Source organism: Lethenteron reissneri, chromosome 69 (genome assembly GCF_015708825.2).
Source record: "Lethenteron reissneri isolate LAM-NWPU_2019-01 chromosome 69, ASM1570882v1, whole genome shotgun sequence".
NCBI lineage: Eukaryota > Metazoa > Chordata > Hyperoartia > Petromyzontiformes > Petromyzontidae > Lethenteron > Lethenteron reissneri.
The window spans coordinates 1,400,022-1,406,616 of NC_083847.1; positions in this window are offsets into that span (position 1 = coordinate 1,400,022).

Sequence of the window (6,595 nt, forward strand, 5' to 3'; positions counted from 1 at the left end):
AACATCCGTGGAGGTATGCAGGCAAGGCCAATGAGTCAGATGCCTTCTATGACCTCCTGTCACAAGTGCTGGCGAAAGTGGCCCCTCCGGATAGAGTCATCTTATTGGGTGACTTCAATGCCTGATGCAGGAACCTGGTCTGGATTTATTGGAAGGCATGGGCCAAATCAGCTCAATAACAACGGCAGGAGGCTGCTAGGATGTTGTGCAGCCCACGGGTTTGTAATTACCAACACGCTGTTCCGGCATCGGCGCATCCACACAACATCATGGATGCATGCCTGGTCCAAGCAAGAACATCTGCTGGACTACATAGTGATGGAACAGCGGATGCGAGCCCATGTTCTTGACACCAGGACCTACCGTGGAACTGATCTGCCATCTGACCATCGACTTGTCATCTGTAAGATGCGCCTGCCATTCTTCCACTCCGGTGATAGGTGTACACACAGGACACCCATTCCAACTTAAGGTGGCCTGGTCTCATCTAGCTGATGGAAGTTGCCAGCGAGAATTTCATCATCGCTTGCGGCTGGGGTTGGCATCGTCCTCCACTCTTGGTTGACAGAGGAGGTGTTCAGGATGGTTGAGAAAAAGAGACAGGCCCACCCTAATCGTCTACAGCAGGGGTCCTCAAACTTTTTAAACAGGGGGCCAGTTCACTGTCCCTCAGACCGTTGGAGGGCCGGACTATAGTTAAAAAAAACTATGAACAAATTCCTATGCACACTGCATATATATTAAACTTGCCAGTATTTCAATGGGAACTATGGGCCTGCTTTTGGCTAATGAGATGGTCAATGTCCGGTTCCATATTTGACACTGCTAGTCGTAACAAGTTTATGCAAGTGTGCATCCGTTAGTCTAGATCTGGTTGGAGATTTCAAATGTTTCATTCTGGAAAAAGTCTGTTCACAGACATAAGTGCTGCCAAAGATGGTTGCCATTTTGAGTGCATGGTTCCTGAGATGAGGATATGTCTCAGAGGGGAGAGATGCATAGAAATTATGAAGGCTGCTTGACTTGAATGCGTCTTTCAGAGAGTCACAATTCTGCAGTTCAGCCAGTTCCATTGGTAAATGTATCCACATTTTCAATGTCAATAGAAAATGGGTTGCGGAAAAGCTGTATGTCCTGTTCATGGAGATGAAGCTCTTTAAATACAAATTGGAACTCCTTTTGCAATTTTTCCAGTGAATCCACACATGTTTTGTTTGGGAATGCAACCAATGGTTTTTCCGCTAACAGATTTTGAGTTGTAGGGAGATGGCAGAAGTTTTCCTCCTTCACTTGTTTGATGAGGAGGCCTATTCTTACTTCAAATGCTTTGACATGTGATTGCATATCACAGATCAGCTTCCCCTTTCCTTGAAGTTGCACATTGAAACTGTTGAGTAGCTCTGTTACATCTGTCAAAAAGGCAAGGTGCCATTTCCATTCTGCATCATTGAGCTCTGGTACTTCTTTGTTTTTTTTAAAGCAGAAAAGCTGTAATCTGTGGAAGCAAGTCATAGAAACGTTTCAAAACTCTCCCTCGACTCAGCCAACGGACTTCTGTGTGATACAGAACATCTTCATAGTCAACATTTAGCTCGGACAGAAATGCCTGAAATTGTCTGTGGTTTAGTGCATGAGCTCTAATGAAGTTAACACAAGATACTACAAATTTCATAACAGAGTCCCACTTCAGTGATTTACTACACAGCGCTTGTTGGTGGATGAGGCAGTGTATGGCTATTGGATGAGAATGGTTATGTTTGTCCATCTCTTGGTTAATGCGAGCAATTACTCCTTTCTTAGACCCCACCATGCTAGGAGCACCATCAGTTGTCACACTGGCTAGTTTAGCTCAGTTCAGCTCCAAATCATTCACAGTTTGGCAAACCTTTTCATAGATATCCTCTCTTCTTGGTTCTTTCGGTAAAGTCACGTAGAAGGGAAGTAATAAAATAATAAAAATAAAACATAATAAAATAATTCTCACGACGTTTCGGCCACAACGCAAGCAGCCGTCCTCTGGTGAAAACCAGGTCTGTCGGGGAGACAGCGTCTGAATGAAACAGCACACGAGCTTGGAGCATATATAAGCTGGGTTGGAAACGGGAGAAAGAGCGCCTTGACAAGAATTTGCATATCAAGAGGAATTTAGCATATTTATGGGAAATGCAGGAATGTTATTAGTACTACATATGCAACACGGGCTCCAAGCTCGTGTGCCGTTTCATTCAGACGCTGTCTCCCCGACAGACCTGGTTTTCACCTGAGGACGGCTGCTTGCGTTGTGGCCGAAACGTCGTGAGAATTATTTTATTATGTTTTACTTTTATTATTTTATTACTTCCTTTCTATGTGACTTTACCGAAAGAACCAAGAAGATGAATCCCTGCAGTCACGAAAGCTTTAAATCGAAAGATATCCTCTCCTGTAGTTGTTCCTTTGATGCTTTGCAGTGCAGCAAGCTCTTCTGTGACTTCGAAATAGTCATTCGTCGCACGAATAAAAATTTGAAGTTGTGCAGAATCACGAACATCATTGCTTTCGTCGAGTGCCAAGGAAAAATAGGAAAGTTTTTTTGTGGAGTTTTGTAAATGCTGATGCAAATTGTCTCCCATTTCTTCAATCCTCCGTGTAATTGTAGGTCCTAAAAGACTCACTGTGCTAAATAAATCGGCCTTCTCTGGACACATCTCTTTGGCAACAGAAAGAAGGCATTCTTTAACAAATTCTCCCTCCACGAATGGTCTGCCAGTGCATGCTATTAGCTTGGAAACTTGAAAACTTGCTCGCAGTGATGAAATATTTAGCTGCTTCTGCTTCACAAAACTATTTCGTTGAGTTGTTAATGTATTTTTCAGTTTTAATATTTTATCTTTTCTCACTTCTCCGACCAAACAAGCATATTTATCTTTATGTTGAGTTTTATAGTGTTGACGTAAATTGTATTCTTTGAACACAGACACTATATTCTGGCATATCAGACACACAGCTCTTTCCTTGTACTGCTTGAAAAAGTAATCATAAGTCCACTGTTCTTTGAATATCCTACACTCCGAGTCAATTTTTCTCTTTCTTGACATCATTGTTTCCTAGGGAGTCAAAATTGATATTAGTAAAATACCAATATATATACAGCGCTACAAAAACAATATACCAGTAATAACTTTGCCCACACAGAGACATACAGACTGCACTGCCCATCAATGCAGTCTGATTGGGGGAAACTCCGCCCCCTCTCCCTCTTCCACCAATGACCGTCCTTCTCATGCAGAAAAAAAGTAACAGACAGGCAGCGGCGGCAAAAAACACCCGGCGGGCCGGATAAATGTCCTTGGCGGGCCGCATGTGGCCCGCGGGCCGTAGTTTGAGGACCCCTGGTCTACAGCATCGCACGTCAGAGAATGAGGAGGCTTACCACAGCCTTCGCTCGGAGTTTCGGAAAACCGTGAGGCGCTGCAAGGATGGGTGGTGGTCGCAGGTTGCTGAGGAGATGGAGTCTGCCTCAATGGCCTTCGACCACAGATCCCCATTTAACTCCATCAAAAAAGAAACCTGCAGCACCACACCTATTACCATCATTAGGGGAAAGAACGGTGATACAATCTCCGACCCCCAGGAACAGGTTTGCAGATTTGCTGAGCATTTATGTGAGGACCTGGTTGAGGGGAAATCCCTCGACATGGAAAACATCATGGGACAAAGTGGGGATGACCCTGCTGAGGCTGCGGTGCCTTAAGAAAGCCACCCCCTGTGGGTGGCTGGCTGAGGTACCATCTGTTGAGGAAGGACTGAAGGCGATCCAGAGTCTGAGACCAGAAAAGGCACCGGGCAGAGATGATCTCCCAAGCAAAATGCTGAGGGTGTGTGGCGTTTGTGCGCAGACTGCCCTATGTGACATCATAACAACAGTCTGGACCACTGGATGGGTTCTGCAGGATTGGATAGATGCCCTGGTGGTACCCTTTTAAGAAGGGGGACCGCACAAACTGTAACAACTACAGGGGCAAATCACTCCTCAGTGTGCCGGGAAAAGTCCTGGCAAGGATTATTCAACATTGCTTTGCGAGTCACGCTGAGGAGAGGCTTGCGGAGCCCCAATGCGGTTTCAGGAAAGGGCGATCCTGCACAGATGCCATATTTGCTACAGCAGAGGAATATGGAATTCCAACAAGACCTACATCTCTGCTTTCTTGACCTAGTCAAGGCCTATGATACCATCAGTAGGCCTGGGCTTTTGGTTGTTCTTCGTTCTTTCAGAGTCCCTGACCCGCTGCTCACGATCATTAAAGACCTTCATGATGATGAACGGGCCCAGGTAAAATTACGTGGCTTGGAGTCAGAGTCATTCATTGTACACCTTGGGGTGCGACAAGGATGTCCTCTGGCTCCCACATTATTTAACATCTATTTTGACCACGTAGATCGTGAAGCCTTCAATAGCTGTACTGGAGGAATTTCCATTTGGTACAGATACAATGGGAGGCTGATCGATGCCCGGGTGCGGTCAAGGAATGGCTCCCTATTGGTCAACCACATTATGTACGTTGATGATTTGGTAAGTGCTGCTCATTCAGAGGAGGAGTTGGAGACACTGCTGCTGAAACTAGAGCGTGCCACTAAGAGGTGGGGCTGTACCATCAGCCCCACCAAAACTAAGCACCTGCCTGGGTATTTTGTACCATCGGACACTCCACCCCACAACTCCCAATCGGTGATGGGGTAGTTGTGGAGAGAGTTTCCCATACTTGGACTGTGTGCTCATTACCGGCACCGGGTTAACAGCAGAGGTCTCACTCCGAATCAGTCGAGTGGCAATATATTTTAATCGGTTGCGTAACGCTGTGTGGAAGCTACCTGGTCTGTCGCTCCGCACGAAGCTTCAGGTCTTCTCGGCCACGGTCATTCCCTTCCTTCTCTACACTTGCAAAACGAAGATGAACATCAGTAGAAGGATGCAGGCAAAGCCGATTAATCAGATGCCTTTTATGACCTCCTGTCACAGGTGCTAGCTAAAGTGGCCCCCCGAGATAGAGTCATCTTGTTGGGTGGCTTTGAGTTCCGAGTGGGTCATGATGCTGGCACCTGGCCTGGAGTTATTGGAAGATATTGGACAGATCAGCTCAAAAACAACAGTTGGAGGCTGCTATATTTTTCTGCAGCCCATGGGCTTGTAATTACCAACAGGCTGTTTCAGCATCGGTGCATCCACTCAACATCATGGATGCATGCCGGGTCCAAGCAAGAACATCTGCTGGACTAAATCATGATCGAAAAGTGGATACGTGCCCATGTCCTTGACAGCAGGCCCTGCCGTAAGGCTGATTTGCCCACTGACCATCGGCTTATCATTTCTAAAATGCGTATGACATTCTTCCACTCCGGTATTGGGTGTACATCCAGGAACCTATTCGAACAAACATCTGCTTGGTCTCAGCTAGCTAATGAAAGTTGCTAGTGAGAATTCCACGATCACTTGCAGCTGGGGTTTGCATCTTCCAGCATTCCTGATGTCGATGGGAAATGGGTGAGTTATTGGACTGTGGCTCAGGCAGCTGCAATGGCTGCTTTGGGTGCACTGTCCAAATCTCCCTTGAGACCCTGACAGACAGAGGAGGTGTTCAGGCTGGGTGAGAAAAAGCGACATGTCCCCTCTCACGGTCTACAGAATCCCATGTCAGAGAATGAGGAAGTTTACCGCAGCCTTCTCTCCGAGATATGGAGAGCCATACGGAGCTGCAAAGATGGGCGTTGGTCAGGAGTTGCTGTGGAGATGGAGTGTGCCTCAGTAATACCCGATCACAAATCACTGTTTAACTCGATCAAGAAGTTACTTTTAGTGCAACACCATCATTAGGGGTGTTGTACAAATGCCATTTTCAAAAAATTATATGAAGAGTGATATCGCCTACTTTTTTACGTAATAGTTATCTTTTTACATATATATGGATTTAGCGCGTTCTAAAAAAACACGCAGTAACGGAGGCCTGTGAACTCCTCCCTTGAAACTACAAAGGCAAAAGGAGCACCCCCTGCTGCTTCGGCAGCGTCCCGAACACAAAGGAGACAGGCATCGTGGAGGTTACTTACTCACAAGTCTTTGCTTGAAAAGTTGTAATGTTTGGATTGACCACCACCACGTAGGAATATTTTCCAACATTATGGTATTAAACGTTAGTTTGATGATAGAATGTGCTGTTATATGATGGTGCAGCCCAGGAGCAAAAGGTTTTTATAATGACTATTTGGCATAAATCTTGACTTTAAGCTTTCATGACTGCAGGAATTCATATTCTTGGGTCTTTCGGTAAAGTCACGAAGATAGGTTCAAAGAAAAACTACGTTTCGATCACAACACAAGCCATCGTCATCAGGAGGAGAAAAGAGGGGGAAAGCTGCTGAGGCAGACTGTTTAAAAGGTTTTAAAATCGTGTAGCCCAAGGGTCATAAACGACGTGGGCAGGGCTAGTGTTGTTAATGTAACCGGACAGTTGTGGAGGCTGCTCGCCTCTGTCTCCATCGTCCCCTCCGTATCATTACCCCCTTGCTGTCTGGTGGGGTCCGGACTTTCGTCCCCCATCTGCTCCCTATCCTGTACCCC